This window comes from Brassica rapa, chromosome A06 (assembly GCF_000309985.2).
Source record: "Brassica rapa cultivar Chiifu-401-42 chromosome A06, CAAS_Brap_v3.01, whole genome shotgun sequence".
Classification (NCBI taxonomy): domain Eukaryota; kingdom Viridiplantae; phylum Streptophyta; class Magnoliopsida; order Brassicales; family Brassicaceae; genus Brassica; species Brassica rapa.
The window spans coordinates 29,079,868-29,095,291 of NC_024800.2; the positions used below are offsets into that span (position 1 = coordinate 29,079,868).

Below are 15,424 nucleotides of genomic sequence, written 5' to 3' on the forward strand. Positions count from 1 at the left end.
TTCATCAATTTATGGAGTGTTATGAAGTTTTCCTAAATTAATTGATAAAAAAATATAACGATTCCCATATACCATGAAAAAGAGTTTAAAGTACATTAGTACAAATGTAGAATATGGTTAGAAATTTTAAAACAACACTAAAAATTATAGGCTTTCAGTATATAATGTATTTACCAAAAACTCAATATTTTTGAAGGGGTTAACAAATGGATTTTTAGAAAATTAAAAACAAATATGAAAATATTGTCTTAACGCATATTTGCATCTTGCACTAACATATGATGATGTTTAAAGAGGTTTGGAACCTTTGTTATCTCCGTTTTTCAAAAAAAAGTAGTTATTTCATTGATTTAGGGAGTATTATGAACTTTTACTAAATTAATAGATAAAAAAATTATAACGATTCCCATATACCATGAAAAAAGCTTAAAATACATTAATACAATTGTAGAATATGGTTAAAATTTTAAAAACAACACTAAAGATTATAGGCTTTCAGTATATAAAGTATTACCAAAAACTCAATATTTTCGAAGGGGTTAACACATGGATTTGAAAAAATTTCAAAAAATTATGACAATATTGTTTTAATGCATATTTGCTTCCTGCACTAACATATGATGATGTTCAAAGAGGTTTGGAGCCTTTGTTGTCTCCATTTTTCAAGAAAATAGTTATTTCATCGATCTATGGTGTATTATGAAGTTTTACTAAATTAATTGATATAAAAATTATAACGATTCCCATATACCATGAAAAAGAGCTTAAAATACATTAATACAAATGTAGAATGTGATTAAAATTTTTAAAACAACACTAAAGATTATAGGCTTTCAGTATATAAAGTATTTACCAAAAACTCAATATTTCGAAGGGGTTAACACATGGATTTTGAGAAAATTTCAAAAAATATAAAAATATTGTTTTAATGCATATTTGCATCCTGCACTAACATATGATCATGTTCAAAGAGTTTTGGAGCCTTTGTTGTCTCCATTTTTCAAGAAAATAGTTATTTCATCGATTTAGGGTGTATTATGAAGTTTTACTAAATTAATTGATAAAAAAAATATAACGATTCCCATATACCATGAAAAAAAGCTTAAAATACATTAATACAAATGTAGAATGTGGTTAAAATTTTAAAACAACACTAATGATTATAGGCTTTCAGTATATAAAGTATTTACCAAAAACTCAATATTTTCGAAGGGGTTAACACATGGATTTTGAAAAAATTTCAAAAAATATGACAATACTGTTTTAATGCATATTTGCTTCCTCCACTAACATATGATGATGTTCAAAGAGGTTTGGAGCCTTTGTTGTCTCCATTTTTCAAGAAAATAGTTATTTCATCGATTTAGGGTGTATTATGAAGTTTTACTAAATTAATTGATAAAAAAATTATAACGATTCCCATATACCATGAAAAAGAGCTTAAAATACATTAATACAAATATAGAATGTGGTTAAAATTTTTAAAACAACACTAAAGATTATAGGCTTTCAATATATAAAGTATTTACCAAAAACTCAATATTTTCGAAGGGGTTAACACATGGATTTTGAGAAAATTTCAAAAAATATGACAATATTGTTTTAATGAATATTTGCATCCTGCACTAACATATGATCATGTTCAAAGAGGTTTGGAGCCTTTGTTGTCTCCGTTTTTCAAGAAAATAGTTATTTCATCGATTTATGGAGTATTATGAAGTTTTATTAAATTAATTGATAAAAAAATATAACGATTCCCGTATATATGAAAAAGAGCTTGAAATACATTAATACAAATGTAGAATGTTGTTAGAAATTTTAAAACAACACTAAAGATTATAGGCTTTCAAGTATATAAATATTTACCAAAAACTCAATATTTTCGAAGGGGTTAACACATCGATTTTGAGAAAATTTCAAAAAATATGACAATATTGTTTTAATGCATATTTGCATCTTGCACTAACATATGATGATGTTCAAAGAGGTTTGGAGCCTTTGTTGTCTCCGGTTTTCAAGAAACTAGTTATTTTAAAATGGTTATTCCGTCGATTTAGGTAGTACTATAAAATTTTACTAAATTAATTGATAAAAAAATTATAACGATTCCCATATACCAAGAAAAGAGCTTAAAATACATTAATACAAATGTAGAATGTGGTTAGAAATTTTAAAACAACACTAAAGATTATAGGCTTTCAGTATATAAAGTATTTACCAAAAACTCAATATTTCGAAGGGGTTAACACATGGATTTTGAGAAAATTTCAAAAAATATAAAATATTGTTTTAATGCATATTTGCATCCTGCACTAACATATGATCATGTTCAAAGAGTTTTGGAGCCTTTGTTGTCTCCATTTTTCAAGAAAATAGTTATTTCATCGATTTAGGGTGTATTATGAAGTTTTACTAAATTAATTGATAAAAAAAATATAACGATTCCCATATACCATGAAAAAAGCTTAAAGTTCATTAATACAAATGTTGAATGTGGTTAAAATTTTTAAAACAACACTAAAGATTATAGGCTTTCAGTATATAAAGTATTTACCAAAAACTCAATATTTTCGAAGGGTTAACACATGGATTTTGAAAAAATTTCAAAAAATATGAAAATATTGTTTTAATGCATAGTTGCATCCTGCACTAATATATGATGATGTTCGAAGAGGTTTGGAGCCTTTGTTGTCTCCGGTTTTCAAGAAAATAGTTTTTTATAGTAGTTATTCATCGATTTAGGGAGTATTATTAAGTTTTACTAAATTAATTGATTAAAAAATATAACGATTCCCATATACCATGAAATAGAGCTTAAAATACATTAATACAAATGTAGAATATGGTTGAAATTTTAAAATAACACTAAGGATTATAGGCTTTCAGTATATAAAGTATTTACCAAAAACTCAATATTTTCAAAGGGGTTAACACATGGATTTTTAGAAAATTTCAAAAAATATGACAATATTGTTTTAATGCATATTTGCATCCTGCACTAACATATGATGATGTTCAAAGAGGTTTGGAGCCTTTGTTGTCTCCGTTTTTCAAGAGAAAATAGTTATTTCATCGATTTAGGGAGTATTATGAAGTTTTATTAAATTAATTGATAAAAAATTATAACGATTAATATATACCATGAAAAAGACCTTAAAATACATAAATACAAATGTAGAATGTGGTTAGAAATTTTAAAACATCACTAAAGATTATAGGTTTTAGTATATAAAGTATTTACCAAAAACTCAATATTTTCGAAGGGGTTAACACATGGATTTTGAGAAAATTTCAAAAAATATGACAATATTGTTTTAATGCATATTTGCATCTTGCACTAACATATGATGATGTTCAAAGAGGTTTGGAGCCTTTGTTGTCTCCGGTTTTCAAGAAACTAGTTATTTTAAAATGGTTATTCCGTCGATTTAGGTAGTACTATAAAATTTTACTAAATTAATTGATAAAAAAATTATAATGATTCCCATATACCATGAAAAAGAGCTTAAAATACATTAATACAAATGTAGAATGTGGTTATAAATATTAAAACAACACTAAAGATTATAGGCTTTCAGTATATAAAGTATTTACCAAAAACTCAATATTTTCGAAGGGGTTAACACATGGATTTTGAGAAAATTTCAAAAAATATGACAATATTGTTTTAATGCATATTTGCATCCTGCACCAACATATGATGATGTTCAAAGAGGTTTGGAGCCTTTGTTGTCTCCTTTTTTCAAGAAATAGTTATTTTCATCGATTTAGGGAGTATTATGAATTTTACTAAATTAATTGATAAAAAAATTATAACGATTCCCATATACCATGAAAGAGCTTAAAATACATTAATAAAATGTAGAATGTGGTTAAAAATTTTAAAACAACACTAAAGATTATAGGCTTTCAGTATATAAAGTATTTACCAAAAACTCAATATTTTCGAAGGGGTTAACACATGGATTTTGAAAAAATTCAAAAAATATGACAATATGTTTTTTAATGCATATTTGCATCCTGCACTAACATATGATGATGTTCAAAGAGGTTTGGAGCCTTTGTTGTCTCCTTTTTTCAAGAAAATAGTTATTTCATCGATTTAGGGAGTATTACAAAGTTTTACTAAATTAATTGATAAAAAAAATAACGATTAACATATATCATGAAAAATTGCTTAAAATACATTAATACAAATGTAGAATATGGTTACAAATTTTAAAACAACACTAAAGATTATAGGCTTTCAGTATATAAAGTATTTACCAAAAACTCAATATTTTCGAAGGGTTAACACATGGATTTTGAGAAAATTTCAAAAAATATGACAATATTGTTTTAATGCATATTTGCATCCTGCACCAACATATGATGATGTTCAAAGAGGTTTGGAGCCTTTGTTGTCTCTTTTTTTCAAGAAAATAGTTATTTCATCGATTTAGGGGGTATTATGAAATTTTACTAAATTAATTGATAAAAAAATTATAACGATTCCCATATACCATGAAAGAGCTTAAAATACATTAATAAAAATGTAGAATGTGGTTAAAAATTTTAAAACAAAACTAAAGATTATAGGCTTTCAGTATATAAAGTATTTACCAAAAACTCAATATTTTCGAAGGGGTTAACACATGGATTTTGAAAAAAATTCAAAAAATATGACAATACTGTTTTAATGCATATTTGCTTCCTCCACTAACATATGATGATGTTCAAAGAGGTTTGGAGCCTTTGTTGTCTCCGTTTTTCAAGAAAATAGTTATTTCATCGATTTAGGGTGTATTATGAAGTTTTACTAAATTAATTGATAAAAAAATTATAACGATTCCCATATACCATGAAAAATAGCTTAAAATACATTAATACAAATGTAGAATGTGGTTAGAAATTTTAAAACAACACTAAAGATTATAGGCTTTCAGTATATAAAGTATTTACCAAAAACTCAATATTTTCGAAGGGGTTAACACATGGATTTTGAGAAAATTTCAAAAAATATGACAATATTGTTTTAATGCATATTTCATCTTGCACTAACATATGATGATGTTCAAAGAGGTTTGGAGCCTTTGTTGTCTCCGTTTTTCAAGAAAATAGTTATTTTCATGGTTATTCGCGATTTAGGGAGTACTATAAAATTTTACTAAATTAATTGATAAAAAAATATAACGATTCCCATATACCATGAAAACGAGCTTAAAATACATTAATACAAATGTAGAATGTGGTTAGAAATTTTAAAACACACACTAAAGATTATAGGCTTTCAGTATATAAAGTATTTACCAAAAACTCAATATTTTCGAAGGGGTTAACACATGGATTTTGAGAAAATTTCAAAAAATATGACAATATTGTTTTAATGCATATTTGCATCCTGCACTAACATACGATGATGTTCAAAGAGGTTTGGAGCCTTTGTTGTCTCTTTTTTTCAAGAAATAGTTATTTCATCGATTTAGGGAGTATTATGAAGTTTTACTAAATTAATTGATAAAAAAATTATAACGATTCCCATATATATGAAAAGAGCTTAAAATACATTAATAAAAATGTAGAATGTGGTTAAAAAATTTAAAACAACACTAAAGATTATAGGCTTTCAGTATATAAAGTATTTACCAAAAACTCAATAATTTCGAAGGGGCTAACACATGGATTTTGAGAAAAATTCAAAAAATATGACAATATTGTTTTAATGCATATTTGCATCCTGCACTAACATATGATGATGTTCAAAGAGGTTTGGAGCCTTTGTTGTCTCCGTTTTTCAAGAAAATAGTTATTTATAGTTATTCATCGATTTAGGAGTATTATGAAGTTTTACTAAATTAATTGATAAAAAATTATAACGATTCCATATACCATGAAAAAGAGCTTAAAATACATTAATACAAATGTAGAATGTGGTTAGAAATTTTAAAACAACACTAAAGATTATAGGATTTCAGTATATAAAGTATTTACCAAAAACTCAATATTTTCGAAGGGGTTACACATGGATTTTGAGAAAATTTCAAAAAATATGACAATATTGTTTTAATGAATATTTGCATCCTGCACTAACATATGATGATGTTCAAAGAGGTTTGGAGCCTTTGTTGTCTCCGTTTTTCAAAAAAATAGTTATTTTACAGTGGTTATTCCATCGATTTAGGTAGTATTATGAAGTTTTATTAAATTAATTGATAAAAAATTATAACGATTCCCATATACCATGAAAAAGATCTTAAAATACATTAATACAAATGTAGTGTGTGGTTAAATTTTTAAAACAACACTAAAGATCATAGGCTTTTAGTATATAAAGTATTTAAGAAAAACTCAATATTTTCGAAGGGGGTTAACACATGGATTTTGAGAAAATTTCAAAAAATATGACAATGTTGTTTTAATGCATAGTTGCATCATGCACTAACATATGATGATGTTCAAAGATTTTTGGAGCATTTGTTGTCTCGGTTTTTCAAGAAAATAGTTATTTTATAGTGGTTATTCCATCGATTTAGGTAGTATTATGAAGTTTTACTAAATTAATTGATAAAAAAATTATAACGGTTCCCATATACCATAAAAAAGAGCTTAAAATACATTAATACAAATGTAGAATGTGGTTAGAAATTTTAAAACAACACAAAAGATTATAGGTTTTAGTGATAAAGTATTTACCAAAACTCAATATTTTCGAAGGGTTAACACATGGATTTTGAAAAAAATTCAAAAAATATGACAATATTGTTTTAATGCATATTTGCATCATGCACTAACATATGATGATGTTCAAAGAGGTTTGGAGTCTTTGTTGTCTCCATTTTTTAAAAATAGTTATTTTATAGTAGTTTTTTTTGTCACATATTTTATAGTAGTTATTTCATCAATTTATAGTGTTATGAAGTTTTCCTAAATTAATTGATAAAAAAATATAACGATTCCCATATACCATGAAAAAGAGTTAAGTACATTAGTACAAAATGTAGAATATGGTTAGAAATTTTAAAACAACACTAAAAATTATAGGCTTTCAGTATATTATGATTACCAAAAACTCAATATTTTGAAGGGGTTACACATGGATTTTGAGAAAATTAAAAAAATATGAAAATTGCCTTAACGCATATTTGCATCTTGCACTAACATATGATGATGTTTAAAGAGGTTTGGAACTTTGTTGTCTCCGTTTTTCAAGAAAAAATTATTTTAATGGTTATTCCGTCGATTTAGGTAGTACTATAAAATTTTACTAAATTAATTGATAAAAAAATTATAATGATTCTCATATACCATGAAAAAGAGCTTAAAATACATTAATACAAATGTAGAATGTGGTTATAAATATTAAAACAACACTAAAGATTATAGGCTTTCAGTATATAAAGTATTTACCAAAAACTCAATATTTTCGAAGGGGTTAACACATGGATTTTGAGAAAATTTCAAAAAATATGACAATATTGTTTTAATGCATATTTGCATCCTGCACCAACATATGATGATGTTCAAAGAGGTTTGGAGCCTTTGTTGTCTCTTTTTTCAAGAAAATAGTTATTTCATCGATTTAAGGAGTATTATGAAATTTTACTAAATTAATTGATAAAAAAATTATAACGATTCCCATATACCATGAAAAAGAGCTTAAAATACATTAATACAAATGTAGAATGTGGTTAAAATTTAAAACAACACTAAAGATTATAGGCTTTCAGTATATAAAGTATTTACCAAAAACTCAATATTTCAAAGGGGTTAACACATGGATTTTGAGAAAAATCAAAAAAATATGACAATATTGTTTTAATGCATATTGCTTCTGCACTAACATATGATGATGTTCAAAAGGTTTGGAGCTTTTGTTGTCTCCATTTTCAAGAAAAATAGTTATTTCATCGATTTATGGTGTATTATGAAGTTTTACTAAATTAATTGATAAAAAAATTATAACGATTCCCATATACCATGAAAAAGAGCTTAAAATACATTAATACAAATGTAGAATGTGATTAAATTTTTTAAAACAACACTAAAGATTATAGGCTTTCAGTATATAAAGTATTTACCAAAAACTCAATATTTTCGAAGGGGTTAACACATGGATTTTGAGAAAATTTCAAAAAATATGACAATATTGTTTTAATGCATATTTGCATCTTGCACTAACATATGACGATGTTCAAAGAGGTTTGGAGCCTTTGTTGTCTCTGGTTTTCAAGAAAATAGTTATTTCAACGATTTAGGGTGTATTATGAAGTTTTACTAAATTAATTGATAAAAATATTATAACGATTCCCATATACCATGAAAAAGAGCTTAAAATACATTAATACAAATGTAGAATGTGGTTAAAATTTTTAAAACAACACTAAAGATTATAGGCTTTCAATATATAAAGTATTTACCAAAAACTCAATATTTTCGAAGGGGTTAACACATGGATTTTGAGAAAATTTCAAAAAATATGACAATATTGTTTTAATGAATATTTGCATCCTGCACTAACATATGATCATGTTCAAAGAGGTTTGGAGCCTTTGTTGTCTCCGTTTTTCAAGAAAATAGTTATTTCATCGATTTAGGGTGTATTATGAAGTTTTACTAAATTAATTGATAAAAAAATTATAACGATTCCCATATACCATGAAAAATAGCTTAAAATACATTAATACAAATGTAGAATGTTGTTAGAAATTTTAAAACAACGCTAAAGATTATAGGCTTTCAATATATAAAGTATTTACCAAAAACTCAATATTTTCGAAGGGGTTAACACATGGATTTTGAGAAAATTTCAAAAAATATGACAATATTGTTTTAATGCATATTTGCATCTTGCACTAACATATGATGATGTTCAAAGAGGTTTGGAGCCTTTGTTGTCTCCGGTTTTCAAGAAACTAGTTATTTTAAAATGGTTATTCCGTCGATTTAGGTAGTACTATAAAATTTTACTAAATTAATTGATAAAAAAATTATAACGATTCCCATATACCATGAAAAGAGCTTAAAATACATTAATACAATGTGTAGAATGTGGTTATAAATTTTAAAAACACTAAAGATTATAGGCTTTCAGTATATAAAGTATTTACCAAAAACTCAATATTTTCGAAGGGGGTAACACATGGATTTTGAGAAAATTTCAAAAAATATGACAATATTGTTTTAATGCATATTTGCATCCTGCACCAACATATGATGATGTTCAAAAAGGTTTGGAGCCTTTGTTGTCTCCTTTTTTCAAGAAAATAGTTATTTCATCGATTTAGGGAGTATTATGAAATTTTACTAAATTAATTGATAAAAAAATTATAACGATTCCCATATACCATGAAAGAGCTTAAAATACATTAATAAAAATGTAGAATGTGGTTAAAAAATTTAAAACAACACTAAAGATTATAGGCTTTCAGTATATAAAGTATTTACCAAAAACTCAATAATTTCGAAGGGGCTAACACATGGATTTTGAGAAAAATTCAAAAAATATGACAATATTGTTTTAATGCATATTTGCATCCTGCACTAACATATGATGATGTTCAAAGAGGTTTGGAGCCTTTGTTGTCTCCGTTTTTCAAGAAAATAGTTATTTTATAGTAGTTATTTCATCAATTTATGGAGTATTATGAAGTTTTTCTAAATTAATTGATAAAAAATTATAACGATTCCCATATACCATGAAAAAGAGCTTAAAATACATTAATACAAATGTAGAATGTGGTTAGAAATTTTAAAACAACACTAAAGATTATAGGCTTTCAGTATATAAAGTATTTACCAAAAACTCAATATTTTCGAAGGGGTTAACACATGGATTTTGAGAAAATTTCAAAAAATATGACAATATTGTTTTAATGAATATTTGCATCCTGCACTAACATATGATGATGTTCAAAGAGGTTTGGAGCCTTTGTTGTCTCCGTTTTTCAAAAAAATAGTTATTTATAGTTGTTATTCATCGATTTAGGAGTATTATGAAGTTTTACTAAAATTGAATTGAAAAAAATTATAACGATTCCCATATACCATGAAAAAGATCTTAAAATACATTAATACAAATGTAGAATGTGGTTTTAAATTTTTAAAACAACACTAAAGATCATAGGCTTTCAGTATATAAAGTATTTAGAAAAACTCAATATTTCGAAGGGGTTAACACATGGATTTTGAGAAAATTTCAAAAAATATGACAATGTTGTTTAATGCATAGTTGCATCATGCACTAACATATGATGATGTTCAAAGATTTTTGGAGCATTTGTTGTCTCGGTTTTTCAAGAAAATAGTTATTTTATAGTGGTTATTCCATCGATTTAGGTAGTATTATGAAGTTTTACTAAATTAATTGATAAAAAATTATAACGGTTCCCATATACCATAAAAAAGAGCTTAAAATACATTAATACAAATGTAGAATGTGGTTAGAAATTTTAAAACAACACTAAAGATTATAGGTTTTTAGTGTATAAAGTATTTACTAAAAACTCAATATTTTCGAAAGGGTTAACACATGGATTTTGAAAAAATTTCAAAAAATATGACAATATTGTTTTAATGCATATTTGCATCATGCACTAACATATGATGATGTTCAAAGAGGTTTGGAGTCTTTGTTGTCTCCATTTTTTTAAAAAATAGTTATTTTATAGTAGTTTTGTTTTGTCACAATATTTTATAGTAGTTATTTCATCAATTTATGGAGTGTTATGAAGTTTTCCTAAATTAATTGATAAAAAAAATATAACGATTCCCATATACCATGAAAAAGAGTTTAAAGTACATTAGTACAAATGTAGAATATGGTTAGAAATTTTAAAACAACACTAAAACTTATAGGCTTTCAGTTTATAATGTATTTACCAAAAACTCAATATTTTTGAAGGGGTTAACACATGGATTTTCAGAAAATTAAAAACAAATATGAAAATATTGCCTTAACGCATATTTGCATCTTGCACTAACATATGATGATGTTTAAAGAGATTTGGAACCTTTGTTGACTCCGTTTTTCAAAAAAAAAAAAGTTATTTCATTGATTTAGGGAGTATTATGAACTTTTACTAAATTAATAGATAAAAAAATTATAACGATTCCCATATACCATGAAAAAAGCTTAAAATACATTAATACAAATGTAGAATGTGGTTAAAATTTTTAAAACAACACTAAAGATTATAGGCTTTCAGTATATAAAGTATTTACCAAAAACTCAATATTTTCGAAGGGGTTAACACATGGATTTTGAAAAAAATTCAAAAAATATGACAATACTGTTTTAATGCATATTTGCTTCCTGCACTAACATATGATGATGTTCAAAGAGGTTTGGAGCCTTTGTTGTCTCTATTTTTCAAGAAAATAGTTATTTCATCGATTTATGGTGTATTATGAAGTTTTACTAAATTAATTGATAAAAAAATTATAACGATTCCCATATACCATGAAAAAGAGCTTAAAATACATTAATACAAATGTAGAATGTGATTAAAATTTTTAAAACAACACTAAAGATTATAGGCTTTCAGTATATAAAGTATTTACCAAAAACTCAATATTTCGAAGGGGTTAAACACATGGATTTTGAGAAAATTTCAAAAAATATGACAATATTGTTTTAATGCATATTTGCATCCTGCACTAACATATGATCAGGTTCAAAGAGGTTTGGAGCCTTTGTTGTCTCCATTTTTCAAGAAAATAGTTATTTCATCGATTTAGGGTGTATTATGAAGTTTTACTAAATTAATTGATAAAAAAAAATATAACGATTCCCATATACCATGAAAAAAGCTTAAAGTACATTAATACAAATGCAGAATGTGGTTAAAATTTTTAAAACAACACTAAAGATTATAGGCTTTCAGTATATAAAGTATTTAACAAAAACTCAATATTTTCAAAGAGGGTTAACACATGGATTTTGAAAAAATTTCAAAAAATATGACAATACTGTTTTAATGCATATTTGCTTCCTCCACTAACATATGATGATGTTCAAATAGGTTTGGAGCCTTTGTTGTCTCCATTTTTCAAGAAAATAGTTATTTTATCGATTTAGGGTGTATTATGAAGTTTTACAAAATTAATTGATAAACAAATTATAACGATTCCCATATACCATGAAAAAGAGCTTAAAATACATTAATACAAATATAGAATGTGGTTAAAATTTTTAAAACAACACTAAAGATTATAGGCTTTCAGTATATAAAGTATTTACCAAAAACTCAATATTTTCGAAGGGTTTAACACATGGATTTTGAGAAAATTTCAAAAAATATGAGAATATTGTTTTAATGCATATTTGCATCCTGCACTAACATATGATCATGTTCAAAGAGGTTTGGAGCCTTTGTTGTCTCCGTTTTTCAAGAAAATAGTTATTTCATCGATTTAGGGTGTATTATGAAGTTTTACTAAATTAATTGATAAAAAAATTATAACGATTCCCATATACCATGCAAAATAGCTTAAAATACATTAATACAAATGTAGAATGTTGTTAGAAATTTTAAAACAACGCTAAAGATTATAGGCTTTCAATATATAAAGTATTTACCAAAAACTCAATATTTTCGAAGGGGTTAACACATGGATTTTGAGAAAATTTCAAAAAATATGACAATATTGTTTTAATGCATATTTGCATCTTGCACTAACATATGACGATGTTCAAAGAGGTTTGGAGCCTTTGTTGTCTCCGGTTTTCAAGAAAATAGTTATTTCAACGATTTAGGGTGTATTATGAAGTTTTACTAAATTAATTGATAAAAATATTATAATGATTCCCATATACCATGAAAAAGAGCTTAAAATACATTAATACAAATTTAGAATGTGGTTATAAATATTAAAACAACACTAAAGATTATAGGCTTTCAGTATATAAAGTATTTACCAAAAACTCAATATTTTCGAAGGGGTTAACACATGGATTTTGAGAAAATTTCAAAAAATATGACAATATTGTTTTAATGCATATTTGCATCATGCACTAACATATGATGATGTTCAAAGAGGTTTGGAGCTTTTGTTGTCTCCGTTTTTCAAAAAAATTGTTATTTCATCGATTTAGGGAGTATTATGAAGTTTTACTAAATTAATTGATAAAAAAATTATAACGATTCCCATATACCATGAAAAAAGCTTAAAATACATTAATACAAATGTCGAATGTGGTTAAAAATTTTAAAACGACACTAAAGATTATAGGCTTTCAGTATATAAAGTATTTATCAAAAACTCAATATTTTCGAAGGGGGTTAACACATGGATTTTGAGAAAATTTCAAAAAATATGAAAATATTGTTTTAATGCGTATTTGCATCCTGCACTAACATATGATGATGTTCAAAGAGGTTTGGAGTCTTTTTTGTCTCCATTACTCTAGAAAATAGCGATTTTATAATAGTTAGTCCACTAATTTAGGGAATATATGAAATTTATTAAATTAATTTATAAAAAAAATTGAACGATGCGTATGTACCATGAAAGAGAGTTAAGCATATATTAATACAAATATAGAATGTGGTTAGAAATTTTAAAACAACACTAAAAATTATAGGCTTCAGTATATATAGTATTTACCAAAATTTTATATTTTTGTAGGGGTTATCATATAAATTTTGAGAAAATTTCAAAAAATATGACAATATTGTTTTAATGCATAGTTGCATCCTGCGCTAAAATATGATGATGTTGAAAGATGTTTGGAGCTTTTGTTGTCTCCTTTTTAAAAGAAAATAGCGATCTTATAGTGGTTATTTCACCGATACAGGGAGTATTATGAAGTTTTACTAAATTAATTGATAAAAGATTAGAAAAATTCCAATAAACTATGAAAGCGAGTTTAACATACATTAATACAAATGTGGAATGTGGTTAGAACTATTAAAACAACACTAAAAGGTTTGGGCTTCAGTATATAGAGCGTTTAACGTAAAACTCAATATTTTCGTAGGGGTTAACACATATATTCTGAGAAAAATTCAAAAAATATAAAAATACTGTGTTAATGTGTAGTTGTCTCACGTACTAATATATGTTGATGGTCAAAGAGGTTTGGAACCTTTGTTATCTATATTTCTCATGAGAATAACGATTTTATAGTGGTTAGTCCACTAATTTAGGGAGTATATGAAGTTTTACTAAATTAATTTATAAAAAAAATTAAACGATGCTCATGTACCATGAAAGAGAGTTTAGCACACATTAATACAAATGTAGAATATGGTTAGAAATTTTAAAACAACTTTAAAGAATATAGGCTTCAGTATATATAACATTTACCAAAATTTAATATTTTTGTAGGGGTTAAAACATAGATTTTGAGAAAATTTTAAAAAATATGACAATATTGTTTTAATGCATAGTTGCGTCTTGCACTAACATATGATGATGTTGAAATAGGTTTGGAGCCTTTGTTGTCTCCTTTTTTAAAGAAAATAGCGATCGTATAGTGGTTATTTCATTGATATAGGTAGTATTATGAAGTTTTACTAAATTAATTGATAAAAGATTAAACAAATTCCAATAAACTATGAAAGCGAGTTTAACATACATTAATACAAATGTAGAATGTGGTTAGAAATATTAAAACAACACTAAAAAGTTTGGGCTTCAGTATATAGAGTGTTTAACGTAAAACTCAATATTTTCGTAGGGGTTAACACATAGATTCTGAGAAAAATTTAAAAAATATATAAATATTGTTTTAATGCGTAGTTGTCTCACGTACTAATATATGATGATGGTGAAAGATGTTTGGAACCTTTGTTATCTCTATTTCTCAAGAGAATAGCGATTTTATAATGGTTAGTCCACTAATTTATGGAGTATACGAAGTTTTACTAAATTAATTTATATAAAAAATTGAACGATGCGCATGTACCATAAAATAGAGTTTAGCACACATTAATACAAATGTAGAATATTGTTAGAAATTTTAAAACAACTTTAAAGATTATAGGCTTCAGTATAAATAACATTTACCAAAATTTAATATTTTTGTAGGGGTTAAAACATAGATTTTGAGAAAATTTCAAAAAATATGACAATATTGTTTTAATGCATAGTTGCGTCTTGCACTAACATATGATGATGTTGAAATAGTTTTGGAGCCTTTGTTGTCTCCTTTTTTAAAGAAAATAGCGATCGTATAGTGGTTATTTCACCGATATAGGTAGTATTATGAAGTTTTACTAAATTAATTGATAAAAAATTATAACAATTCCCATAAACCATGAAAGATAGTTTAAAATACATTAATAAAAATATAGAATGTGTTTAGAAATATTAAAACAACACCAAAAGTTTGAGTTTCAGTATATAGAGCGTTTAACGTAAAACTCAATATTTTCGTAGAGGGTGGTTAACACATAGATTCTGAGAAAAATTCAAAAAAGATAAAAATATTGTTTTAATGCGT

General features: G+C 25.7%; 1 long non-coding RNA gene across 1 annotated transcript; it reads left to right on the plus strand.

Moving 5' to 3' along the window:
* Positions 1 to 8,755: 8,755 nt before the first annotated feature.
* On the plus strand, positions 8,756 to 14,689 carry LOC117126020. Its single transcript, XR_004448544.1, has 2 exons — positions 8,756 to 8,926; positions 14,127 to 14,689. It is a non-coding gene; the product is annotated as an uncharacterized LOC117126020 (long non-coding RNA).
* The last annotated feature ends 735 nt before the right edge of the window (positions 14,690 to 15,424 follow it).